The following is a 13947-nucleotide window of genomic DNA, read 5'->3' as shown; positions in this document are numbered from 1 at the left end:
TCATTCCAGCACCGTTTTGATTGGGACTGCCTTGAGACAAGCACGGCAACTCATATTGATAAAGCTATGTCAGATTTTTTGGTTTTCACTGAATCTCCGTTTGGATATTTGGTTATAATTAGGCTGGGAAATGTTATCTAAATTGAGGTGAGTGCTCATGATCATTAGTCTAGCTATATAAAGCAACGCAGCTCTTCTCTACACACGTCTATAGTCTACTTGATGCTATATAAAGCAACGCAGCTCTTCTCTACACACGTCTATAGTCTACTTGATGCTATATAAAGCAACGCAGCTCTTCTCTACACACGTCTATAGTCTACTTGATGCTATATAAAGCAATGCAGCTCTTCTCTACACACGTCTATAGTCTACTTGATGCTATATAAAGCAATGCAGCTCTTCTCTACACACGTCTATAGTCTACTTGATGCTATATAAAGCAATGCAGCTCTTCTCTACACACGTCTATAGTCTACTTGATGCTATATAAAGCAATGCAGCTCTTCTCTACACACGTCTATAGTCTACTTGATGCTATATAAAGCAATGCAGCTCTTCTCTACACATGTCTATAGTCTACTTGATGAGCTTCCCTGGTGTTTTCCTGAACTCTCCAATACTTTTCTGATGCATTTCAGTCACTTAGCCTACCGATGCGAATACACATTTGTACACTTTTCCCATAGGCTATTCAAGTCATTATTGTATAAAAAGGCCACATGGTATACGTCGTTTCAATAACAATATAGTTGAAACCACTGCTGGTTTCATCGACAGCCTACTGAATTTATTCTCGTAATTTTAGGCTAGGCTACTTGCTGATGTATTCTTTGAAGTATTATAGTAACAGTAGGCCTAGCTACACGATAACCTCATACGGGGTTACTGACCACAATCCATTCAATGAATAAGAAGAAGTGTTGATTCATTTATTTGGCCTTGGAACATGGAAGAAAACATAGCACTGCAGGAAGGGGTGCTGGAAGTGCTGCAGATCAATTGAAATACGTTTGTCAAATTATATAATTACTCCTGTCTCTAAATGAAATCATGTCAAATAATACACTAGTATAATTTAGCCTGAGAGGATCAATCGTTTATTTAAAATGTAAAAAAATGCTTTAGATTGTGTTTTGTCACATTATGAGCGCATAGGCCTAGTCTACAGTCTGGAATCCCGCAAGTAGGCCGTGGCAGATATAAAACAGCTGATTGTTGAGTTGTGGCTGTCAATGAACAGCAGGCAGCAGCTAGAAGGTATTTCGCAATATTTCAAAATACAATTGCGGTAAAAAATCTGTTTGAATAGGTGAGTGCCACTGGAAAATTGGCAGATTATAATTTCCTCCTCATATTGTAGGTGTAAAATCTGTGTATCCAGTCTTTTCATTGGCCAATGCTATTGGTTACTTTTAAGACACGTGTCGTTCGTTTTATTGATCTCAGTGTGTAAATGTCAGAATAGCTTGACATCTTATAAAAAAATATTATTGTAATGTCTCCAGTCATGTAAAATGACGTAGAATTGCAGAAATTATTTTAGAAAAGCCACATTTTTTCTCGGGAACACAAACCCCTCAGCCCCTGGTCTTCAGGACTGAGCCCTGAAAGTTATTCAACTCTGTTGATGGCCCTGTGCAACTCATGGCCATATTTTTCTGAGGGGTTTTCAATGGGTCACAGAAATCGTCTCTAAAGGAAATTAAAGAACAGAATGATGAGATTTTGCTAAAATATTTTATCTATGATTTCAACCTTTTTGTAATAAATTGTAGGGCTACTGTTGCCTATTATCTATTATAAACAGCCAATCTGTCTATCATATTACTGTTTTCACAGGAAAGCATCTTTACTAACATTAGCCCACCTTAAATGCCTAATTATAAAGTTACTTCTTATCATAAATAAATTAACCCCCAAGTATATTCACTGTAAAGGCCCATTATTGTAAAGTCACCTGAAACTATGCCAACCAACCAACAGGGGTCACTCAAGAAGTGAGAATGAAACGTTACAATTCATGTCACTGCCAACATAGACTTCTGTCCTACTGACTGATTTACTGGTTGTATGCCTACACCTCTGGGGAGGAAAGATTATAGCCCTTTTACAGTCATATTTCTATATTTAGTTGGCCAATTTTAGAATTGGGGAAGCACTCTGTGGCCACAGTCATCACTTGCCATTTGTGGCCACAGTTGACATTGGATCTTTGTGGAGGAATAACTGTCCCTAAACTGACTTCTTTCTCATCATATATAACAGTACGTATGTTCATATGGTTACAGATAAGAACCTTTTGTATGTCATATCTAACATCTCATATTCTGTTGTTCCCTTCACCAGAACCATTCAGATAATCCTTTTACATTTACTTTCAATTAGTTAATTCCTCAAACCACTAAACCAGAGATAAACGTTACAGGAAGAAGGCAAAGAATGCTGAGTAACCAGTTGTTCTGATTGGCTGCTGCACACTGTTCAATCAGCTTATTAGGTTACCTGTAGTGGGAGGGGCACAAGGGATCCAGCCCCAGTCTTCCTCCCTACACTAGTCTGGCAGAGTGACAGGTGGGAGGGGCGGGAGAGAAGGAGAGGGTGTTAACAGTACACAGGTAGGCTACAGGTAGAGCTTCCTCCCAGTCTTCCTCCCTACACTAGTCTGGCAGAGTGACAGGTGGGAGTGGCGGGAGAGAAGGAGAGGGTGTTAACAGTACACAGGTAGGCTACAGGTAGAGCTTCCTCCCAGTCTTCTTCCCTACACTAGTCTGGCAGAGTGACAGGTGGGAGGGGCGGGAGAGAAGGAGAGGGTGTTAACAGTACACAGGTAGGCTACAGGTAGAGCTTCCTCCCAGTCTTCCTCCCTACACTAGTCTGGCAGAGTGACAGGTGGGAGGGGCGAGAGAGAAGGAGAGGGTGTTAACAGTACACAGGTAGGCTACAGGTACAGCTTCCTCCCAGTCTTCCTCCCTACTCTTAGCAGTGGTGGAGGCAGAGGTAACCCGGACAGGTGTCATGTGTGGAGGCTACAGGCCATGTGACGGATGATACTATGAACTGGGCTGGACTCCTTCAGGTCAATCAACCATTAGTCAGTCACTTTATCACTTAATAAACCATAGGGCAATTTATCTGTCATGTCATATCTTGTATCTATGTAACTATCTATGCTAATTACTGTAAAAACCCAATCAACATTAGTTCACCAATATTAGTGGCAGTATTACACTCCTTGGATGTTTTAAGAATAATGCTTGATGAACGCTATTGTTCACTATTAACATGGAACATCATCATGTAAATATGTAAATTGTCATATAAATGATGCGTGTGTATGTTTTGTTAAATGCTTTTTTAAATATAATTCCACAAGCATGTTTTGCCATTAGTCATGGTGCAGTAGGTTTGAACAGTAAGGGAAAAGAGGGTGAGATGCCTCAGATTATATTACAGTACCGTTGCGTCCCCAATGCCACCCTATTCCCTAAATAGTGCACCTTTTTACCCTATGGCCCTGGTCAAAAGAAGTGCACTAAATAGGGAATTAAGTGCCATTTGGGACACGACACAGTCCCTTCTTTTACAGTAACCACTGAGGTAGTAATGCCACTGTTAATAATAGATCATGAAAGGAAGATGTTTCCATCATAGCCTACTTCAGGGGGAACTTCCAAGGATGATCATTTCCTCATATTAATGTTTTTCCAACCTCACAACAATGTTCTCCAGTGTTTTAAGTTCCCTATTCGGGTTCTCCTTTAGAACGTGGTACATATCAGTGGTTTACTTCACACCAATGTCTTCTAGTGTTCCAAGTCACGTTTTCACTTCTATGTTCATCTTTAGAACGTGCTTGTCATGGTCCATCTCAGGCAGATCCTGTGCTACGGTTCCGTTCAGCTCTCGGTTCCAGAGGAGCAGGAGGCTGGGGTCCGGGTCGGGTCCATCGGGTCCATGTCCCCCCCCTACCAGCTCCTGACCCAGATCTACCTCAGGGTGGACCAGGGGACAGGGGATATCTACACCACTGACCACAGGTGGTAATTTATTCTAGATGATCTGGTGGCCTACAGGCCTTTTGACTGTTTCTTTACATGACTGGATGGATTGTTGCACTTTGATGTTTATTGTTGCTGTATGCTTGTAATGTATAGCTGCTGCTGATAAATAAACTATCTATCTATCGCAGGATGGACCGAGAGGCCCTGTGTCCTGACCAACCCCAGGCTGGGGAGTGTATCGTCCCACACGACGCCATCGTGGGCCCTGAGGCAGAGCTGGTGAAGTTCACGGTGGTCGTAGAGGACATCAATGACCACGCTCCTCACTTTGACAACACTGAGATCCATCTGAGTGTCTCTGAGGATGTGGCTGTAGGGACCAGTTTCTTATTGGACGACCAGGCAGAAGACAGAGACATGGGGCGTAACGGACAGCTGCAGTACCACCTAGAGGGAGCCGGTGGGTTTTTCAGTGTGGCAGTAGAAGAAGAAGCAGCCATTTTGTTTTTGGTCGTGCGACAAGGACTAGACCGTGAGAAGCAGGATCTTCATGAGATGACTGTAGTGGCAACAGACTGTGGTTCTACCCCACTAAGCGCCACAGCAACGTTATTCATAAAAGTGACTGACGTGAACGATAACTGCCCAGAGTGTAGCCTGGACAGCACCCAGAAGGTGGTTATTATAGCGGAATCACCCAGAGACACAGCAGTAATCATGGTCAGAGCCACAGACCCAGACATGCGCCCCAACGCTGCCATTACCTACTCTCTCAGCCCCAAGGTCTCAGAACGGGCCAGGGAACTCTTCAGTCTGGACAGTCACACTGTCCAGACACAGATCAGCCTGAGAGGGGACCTCAGATCAGCCTGAGATCAGCCTGAGAGGGGACCTCAGAGACCGCCACAGGGACAGTGTTAGTGACAGGGGAGAGGAGGTGGTGTTGAAAGTGTTAGCCAGCGGCCCCCACTGCCCCCCTGCAGACACTCAGGTAACCGTATCCCTGCACCCCGCGCCATACCAGGAGAATAGCATAAAGATCAGGTTCATAGCAGAGCATCAAAACCAGACGATAGTGTTACAGGAAAACCAGCCCCCCACTGTCTTGGCTTTGCTAGAGCTACCGGGGGATACTAGTAGTGTTAGAGGCTCATTGTCTCTCTCCATTGAAGGAGAGGTGCCGTTTTCTTTGAGCCTGCAGAAGGGCAAATATCTCCTGTCAACATCAAAGCCCTTAGACTATGAGATGAAGAGTGAATATCATGTTTCTGTAGTGATGCGTGTTGGTGTCGGGGAGCCTGCAGCTCAGGGCTTCCCCAGGAGAGAGATCCAGGTGAGGGTGGTGGATGTGAATGATAATGCTCCACAGTTTCTCCAGAGTAACTATCTGATAGACATAGAGGAGAATAACCCTCCTGGGGCGTCTCTGCTGAGAGTCATGGCGCAGGACGCAGACAGCAGTTGGAATGGGCAGGTCACCTACAAACTGACAATCACACATGGCGGCGGCCATTTTTAGAATCGACCAAAACACAGGTCAGCTGACGGATTCTGTACTCCTGGACAGGGAACAACAGGACGTTCACAGATCGACAGTTGTAGCCAGAGATAACAGCTCTCCTCCATTAGAGTCTTCCGTGATGGTGACAATCACCACCCTGGACCAGAATGATAACGCTCCTGTCTTCCTCACCCCTCACTTCATCTTCTTCATCCCTGAGAATATACCTCCCCTGGCCCAGGTGGGGAAGGTGGGGGTGTCGGACTCAGGGCTTAACGGGGAGGTGGAGGTGAGGGTGGTGAACAGCAGTGTCGGCCCCTTCGTCATAGACAACGCCCAGGGGACGCTGCGCTGCATGGCCGATGTCGACCGCGAGAAACAGGACCGCTACGAGTTAGATCTGCCCGTCACCTCTGACCTCCGTTGCCAAGGTAACAGTGTTCATCGATGATGTCAACGACAACCAGCCCCAGGTCATCCTTCCCAGCAGCAACCTGTCGTGTCTCACCATCTCCACGGGGACCACCACGGGCAGCATGGTAACCAAGATCTTCGCCTTCGATGAAGACTCAGGGTTAAACTCGGAGATCACATACACCATCGCAGCGCGGGAACCACCAGCACCTCTCCATCATCCCATCACCACGGTGACAGCAGCAGCAGTCCCTTCCAGCTGGACGCTCGGTCCGGTAATGTGACCTTAGCCCAGAGACTCATGGGTAAGGACCTGGGGATGCACCACCTGTTCATCGTGGTGACTGACGGTGGGAAACCAGCGCCCCCCCTCCACACCACCGTCTGGGTCAATCTGCTGGTCAACGACACCTTGGAACCATGTCACCTGGAAACTGTACCCAGATCCCTGCCCTACAGACTGGCACAGACGCCCTCTGAAAAGCCAGCTGAGACGCCCGCCTGCGACAGACATGCCCAGTTGATCCTGCTGGTAGGTCTGGGCATCATGGTGACCTCGCTCTGTCTGTTTCTGGTGACGGTTGTTTTATACATGAAACAGAGGAAGAGATCTAGAGGGGAACGACAGCAGAGGAGGGGGGTAAATGAGAATCAGATTCCTCTACACATTCAGGAGAGATAGTCTTCAGGAGAAGCATTATATTGAGAGAGAGGCTTATTCTGACTGGACTCTATAGATATTCTTCAGGAGAAGCGTTATAATGAGAGAGAGGCTTATTCTGACTGGACTCTATAGATATTCTTCAGGAGAAGCGTTATAATGAGAGAGAGGCTTATTCTGACTGGACTATAGATATTCTTCAGGAGAAGCATTATAATGAGAGAGAGGCTTATTCTGACTGGACGCTATAGATATTCTTCAGGAGAAGCGTTATAATGAGAGAGATGCTTATTCTGACTGGACTCTATAGATATTCTTCAGGAGAAGCATTATAATGAGAGAGATGCTTATTCTGACTGGACTCTATAGATATTCTTCAGGAGAAGCGTTATAATGAGAGAGATGCTTATTCTGACTGGACTCTATAGATATTCTTCAGGAGAAGCATTATAATGAGAGAGATGCTTATTCTGACTGGACTCTATAGATATTCTTCAGGAGAAGCGTTATAATGAGAGAGATGCTTATTCTGACTGGACTCTATAGATATTCTTCAGGAGAAGCATTATAATGAGAGAGATGCTTATTCTGACTGGACTCTATAGATATTCTTCAGGAGAAGTGTTATAATGAGAGAGATGCTTATTCTGACTGGACTCTATACTATATGTAGTTGACGTTTCTTGTATACCATGTAAAAAGTATGAAATCAATTCTACAATTAAATACATTTTCACTGTTTCACACAAAGGAGACTCTATCTCTTTCAATACTCTAAGTTGAAACGCTCTGGTTAAATGTTTGATACAATCCAACATACATTTTATCTGTAGGGCTCTGGTCCCTATTCCCTACATAGTGACCTACTTTTGGTAGGGCTCTAGTCCCTATTCCCTACATAATGACTTACTTTTGGTAGGGCTCTAGTCCCTATTCCCTACATAATGACTTACTTTTGGTAGGGCTCTGGTCCCTATTCCCTACATAATGACTTACTTTTGGTAGGGCTCTGGTCCCTATTCCCTACATAATGACTTACTTTTGGTAGGGCTCTAGTCCCTATTCCCTACATAATGACTTACTTTTGGTAGGGCTCTGGTCCCTATTCCCTACATAATGACTTACTTTTGGTAGGGCTCTAGTCCCTATTCCCTACATAATGACTTACTTTTGGTAGGGCTCTGGTCCCTATTCCCTACATAATGACTTACTTTTGGTAGGGCTCTGGTCCCTATTCCCTACATAATGACTTACTTTTGGTAGGGCTCTGGTCCCTATTCCCTACATAATGACTTACTTTTGGTAGGACTCTAGTCCCTATTCCCTACATAATGACTTACTTTTGGTAGGGCTCTGGTCCCTATTCCCTACATAATGACCTACTTTTGGTAGGGCTCTGATCCCTATTCCCTACATAGTGGCCTACTTTTGGTAGGGCTCTGGTCCCTATTCCCTACATAATGACTTACTTTTGGTAGGGCTCTGGTCCCTATTCCCTACATAATGACTTACTTTTGGTAGGGCTCTGGTCCCTATTCCCTACATAATGACTTACTTTTGGTAGGGCTCTGGTCCCTATTCCCTACATAATGACTTACTTTTGGTAGGGCTCTGGTCCCTATTCCCTACATAATGACTTACTTTTGGTAGGGCTCTGGTCCCTATTCCCTACATAATGACTTACTTTTGGTAGGACTCTAGTCCCTATTCCCTACATAATGACTTACTTTTGGTAGGGCTCTGGTCCCTATTCCCTACATAATGACTTACTTTTGGTAGGGCTCTAGTCCCTATTCCCTACATAATGACTTAGTTTTGGTAGGGCTCTGGTCCCTATTCCCTACATAATGACTTACTTTTGGTAGGGCTCTGATCCCTATTCCCTACATAGTGGCCTACTTTTGGTAGGGCTCTAGTCCCTATTCCCTACATAATGACTTAGTTTTGGTAGGACTCTAGTCCCTATTCCCTACATAATGACTTAGTTTTGGTAGGGCTCTGGTCCCTATTCCCTACATAATGACTTACTTTTGGTAGGGCTCTGATCCCTATTCCCTACATAGTGGCCTACTTTTGGTAGGGCTCTGGTCCCTATTCCCTACATAATGACTTACTTTTGGTAGGACTCTAGTCCCTATTCCCTACATAATGACTTACTTTTGGTAGGGCTCTGGTCCCTATTCCCTACATAATGACTTACTTTTGGTAGGGCTCTGGTCCCTATTCCCTACATAATGACTTACTTTTGGTAGGGCTCTAGTCCCTATTCCCTACATAATGACTTACTTTTGGTAGGGCTCTGGTCCCTATTCCCTACATAATGACTTACTTTTGGTAGGGCTCTAGTCCCTATTCCCTACATAATGACTTACTTTTGGTAGGGCTCTGGTCCCTATTCCCTACATAATGACTTACTTTTGGTAGGGCTCTGGTCCCTATTCCCTACATAATGACTTACTTTTGGTAGGGCTCTGGTCCCTATTCCCTACATAATGACTTACTTTTGGTAGGACTCTAGTCCCTATTCCCTACATAATGACTTACTTTTGGTAGGGCTCTGGTCCCTATTCCCTACATAATGACTTACTTTTGGTAGGGCTCTAGTCCCTATTCCCTACATAATGACTTAGTTTTGGTAGGGCTCTGGTCCCTATTCCCTACATAATGACTTACTTTTGGTAGGGCTCTGGTCCCTATTCCCTACATAATGACCTACTTTTGGTAGGGCTCTGATCCCTATTCCCTACATAGTGGCCTACTTTTGGTAGGGCTCTGGTCCCTATTCCCTACATAATGACTTACTTTTGGTAGGGCTCTGGTCCCTATTCCCTACATAATGACTTACTTTTGGTAGGGCTCTGGTCCCTATTCCCTACATAATGACTTACTTTTGGTAAGACTCTAGTCCCTATTCCCTACATACTGACTTACTTTTGGTAGGGCTCTGGTCCCTATTCCCTACATAATGACTTACTTTTGGTAGGGCTCTAGTCCCTATTCCCTACATAATGACTTAGTTTTGGTAGGGCTCTGGTCCCTATTCCCTACATAATGACTTACTTTTGGTAGGGCTCTGATCCCTATTCCCTACATAGTGGCCTACTTTTGGTAGGGCTCTAGTCCCTATTCCCTACATAATGACTTAGTTTTGGTAGGACTCTAGTCCCTATTCCCTACATAATGACTTACTTTTGGTAGGGCTCTGGTCCCTATTCCCTACATAATGACTTACTTTTGGTAGGGCTCTGGTCCCTATTCCCTACATAATGACTTACTTTTGGTAGGGCTCTAGTCCCTATTCCCTACATAATGACTTACTTTTGGTAGGGCTCTGGTCCCTATTCCCTACATAATGACTTACTTTTGGTAGGGCTCTAGTCCCTATTCCCTACATAATGACTTACTTTTGGTAGGGCTCTGGTCCCTATTCCCTACATAATGACTTACTTTTGGTAGGGCTCTGGTCCCTATTCCCTACATAATGACTTACTTTTGGTAGGGCTCTGGTCCCTATTCCCTACATAATGACTTACTTTTGGTAGGACTCTAGTCCCTATTCCCTACATAATGACTTACTTTTGGTAGGGCTCTGGTCCCTATTCCCTACATAATGACTTACTTTTGGTAGGGCTCTAGTCCCTATTCCCTACATAATGACTTAGTTTTGGTAGGGCTCTGGTCCCTATTCCCTACATAATGACTTACTTTTGGTAGGGCTCTGGTCCCTATTCCCTACATAATGACCTACTTTTGGTAGGGCTCTGATCCCTATTCCCTACATAGTGGCCTACTTTTGGTAGGGCTCTGGTCCCTATTCCCTACATAATGACTTACTTTTGGTAGGGCTCTGGTCCCTATTCCCTACATAATGACTTACTTTTGGTAGGGCTCTGGTCCCTATTCCCTACATAATGACTTACTTTTGGTAAGACTCTAGTCCCTATTCCCTACATACTGACTTACTTTTGGTAGGGCTCTGGTCCCTATTCCCTACATAATGACTTACTTTTGGTAGGGCTCTAGTCCCTATTCCCTACATAATGACTTAGTTTTGGTAGGACTCTAGTCCCTATTCCCTACATAATGACTTACTTTTGGTAGGGCTCTGGTCCCTATTCCCTACATAATGACTTACTTTTGGTAGGGCTCTAGTCCCTATTCCCTACATAATGACTTAGTTTTGGTAGGGCTCTGGTCCCTATTCCCTACATAATGACTTACTTTTGGTAGGGCTCTGATCCCTATTCCCTACATAGTGGCCTACTTTTGGTAGGGCTCTGGTCCCTATTCCCTACATAATGACTTACTTTTGGTAGGACTCTAGTCCCTATTCCCTACATAATGACTTACTTTTGGTAGGGCTCTGGTCCCTATTCCCTACATAATGACTTACTTTTGGTAGGGCTCTAGTCCCTATTCCCTACATAATGACTTAGTTTTGGTAGGGCTCTGGTCCCTATTCCCTACATAATGACTTACTTTTGGTAGGGCTCTGGTCCCTATTCCCTACATAATGACTTACTTTTGGTAGGACTCTAGTCCCTATTCCCTACATAATGACTTACTTTTGGTAGGGCTCTGATCCCTATTCCCTACATAGTGGCCTACTTTTGGTAGGGCTCTAGTCCCTATTCCCTACATAATGACTTAGTTTTGGTAGGACTCTAGTCCCTATTCCCTACATAATGACTTACTTTTGGTAGGGCTCTGGTCCCTATTCCCTACATAATGACTTACTTTTGGTAGGACTCTAGTCCCTATTCCCTACATAATGACTTACTTTTGGTAGGGCTCTGATCCCTATTCCCTACATAGTGGCCTACTTTTGGTAGGGCTCTAGTCCCTATTCCCTACATAATGACTTAGTTTTGGTAGGACTCTAGTCCCTATTCCCTACATAATGACTTACTTTTGGTAGGGCTCTGGTCCCTATTCCCTACATAATGACTTACTTTTGGTAGGGCTCTAGTCCCTATTCCCTACATAATGACTTAGTTTTGGTAGGGCTCTGGTCCCTATTCCCTACATAATGACTTACTTTTGGTAGGGCTCTGATCCCTATTCCCTACATAGTGGCCTACTTTTGGTAGGGCTCTGGTCCCTATTCCCTACATAATGACTTACTTTTGGTAGGACTCTAGTCCCTATTCCCTACATAATGACTTACTTTTGGTAGGGCTCTGGTCCCTATTCCCTACATAATGACTTACTTTTGGTAGGGCTCTAGTCCCTATTCCCTACATAATGACTTAGTTTTGGTAGGGCTCTGGTCCCTATTCCCTACATAATGACTTACTTTTGGTAGGGCTCTGATCCCTATTCCCTACATAGTGGCCTACTTTTGGTAGGGCTCTGGTCCCTATTCCCTACATAATGACTTACTTTTGGTAGGGCTCTGATCCCTATTCCCTACATAGTGGCCTACTTTTGGTAGAGCTCTGGTCAAAAGTAGTGCACCATATGGTACCATCTGTGACAGCCTTTATCTCATCAAAATGTAAGTGAGAATGAAATCAGAGACATTCAAGGTAATTATTAACTTGTGTGAACTGAGTCAGACATCAATGTTGAATAAGGGATACAAATTCAAAACTCGTCTTGTACGAAAGAGTGAAGAGAAGAAAACAAAGGGAAAGTGGTTTTAATCACAAGATATTTATGTTCTGTTTCCATTATCTTTAGCCTAATCCCTGGCCAGATCTTCATGTTCTGTTTCCATTATCTTTAGCCTAATCCCTGGCCAGATTTTCATGTTCTGTTTCCATTATCTTTGGCCTAATCCCTGGCCAGATCTTCATGTTCTGTTTCCATTATCTTTAACCTAATCCCTGGCCAGATCGTCATGTTCTGTTTCCATTATCTTTAGCCTAATCCCTGGCCAGATTTTCATGTTCTGTTTCCATTATCTTTGGCCTAATCCCTGGCCAGATCTTCATGTTCTGTTTCCATTATCTTTAACCTAATCCCTGGCCAGATCTTTATGTTCTGTTTCCATTATCTTTAGCCTAATCCCTGGCCAGATCTTCATGTTCTGTTTCCATTATCTTTAGCCTAATCCCTGGTCAGATCTTTATGTTCTGTTTCCATTATCTTTAGCCTAATCCCTAGTCAGATCTTCATGTTCTGTTTCCATTATCTTTAGCCTAATCCCTGGCCAGATCTTTATGTTCTGTTTCCATTATCTTTAGCCTAATCCCTGGCCAGATCTTCATGTTCTGTTTCCATTATCTTTAGCCTAATCCCTGGCCAGATCTTCATGTTCTGTTTCCATTATCTTTAGCCTAATCCCTGGCCAGATCTTCATGTTCTGTTTCCATTATGAATGCAAAATACCTAACGAGACCCAACATACTGTACTTTGATCCAGTATTTTCAAAACTGGGAGACAGCTGCATGTCAAAAGAGAAAACTAAAACCTCCATTTATTTTTGTGTTTGTATCAGCAGTTTATTTCTGTAAGGGATAAAACAACAAAAACAAAACATGAAAATGACTTGTGTCCCTAAGTAGACAGTAGGTGAACTAAATAGTCACTCAATGTAATCCTAAAGTAGCTATAAAACCATGAAATGTCTGTGTGGGGTATCAAGCTACTGTACACTAGTCACTTAATGACGACAGTGAGGAGAGAAACACAGAGCAGCTCTAGTCCCTTAATGATGACAGTGAGGAGAGAAACACAAAGGAGCTCTAGGCCCTTAATGATGACAGTGAGGAGAGAAACACAGAGCAGCTCTAGGCCCTTAATGATGACAGTGAGGAGAGAAACACAGAGCAGCTCTAGGCCCTTAATGATGACAGTGAGGAGAGAAACACAGAGCAGCTCTAGGCCCTTAATGACGACAGTGAGGAGAGAAACACAGAGCAGCTCTAGGCCCTTAATGATGACAGTGAGGAGAGAAACACAGAGCAGCTCTAGGCCCTTAATGATGACAGTGAGGAGAGAAACACAGAGCAGCTCTAGGCCCTTAATGATGACAGTGAGGAGAGAAACACAGAGCAGCTCTAGGCCCTTAATGATGACAGTGAGGAGAGAAACACAGAGCAGCTCTAGTCCCTTAATGATGACAGTGAGGAGAGAAACACAGAGCAGCTCTAGGCCCTTAATGATGACAGTGAGGAGAGAAACACAGAGGAGCTCTAGGCCCTTAATGACGACAGTGAGGAGAGAAACACAGAGCAGCTCTAGTCCCTTAATGATGACAGTGAGGAGAGAAACACAGAGCAGCTCTAGTCCCTTAATGACGACAGTGAGGAGAGAAACACAGAGCAGCTCTAGGCCCTTAATGATGACAGTGAGGAGAGAAACACAGAGCAGCTCTAGTCCCTTAATGACGACAGTGAGGAGAGAAACACAGAGCAGCTCT

At 44.1% G+C, this 13947-nt stretch overlaps 1 pseudogene; it reads left to right on the top strand.

Annotated features, from left to right (window-relative positions):
• Positions 1 to 3861: 3861 nt before the first annotated feature.
• Positions 3862 to 7283, top strand: LOC139581936 (protocadherin-20-like; annotated as a pseudogene).
• Positions 7284 to 13947: the final 6664 nt, after the last annotated feature.

Source organism: Salvelinus alpinus, chromosome 7 (assembly GCF_045679555.1).
Source record: "Salvelinus alpinus chromosome 7, SLU_Salpinus.1, whole genome shotgun sequence".
Lineage (NCBI taxonomy): Eukaryota > Metazoa > Chordata > Actinopteri > Salmoniformes > Salmonidae > Salvelinus > Salvelinus alpinus.
The sequence above is the reverse complement of the archived record's forward strand: the minus strand, read 5'-3'. Positions and strand labels throughout refer to the sequence as shown.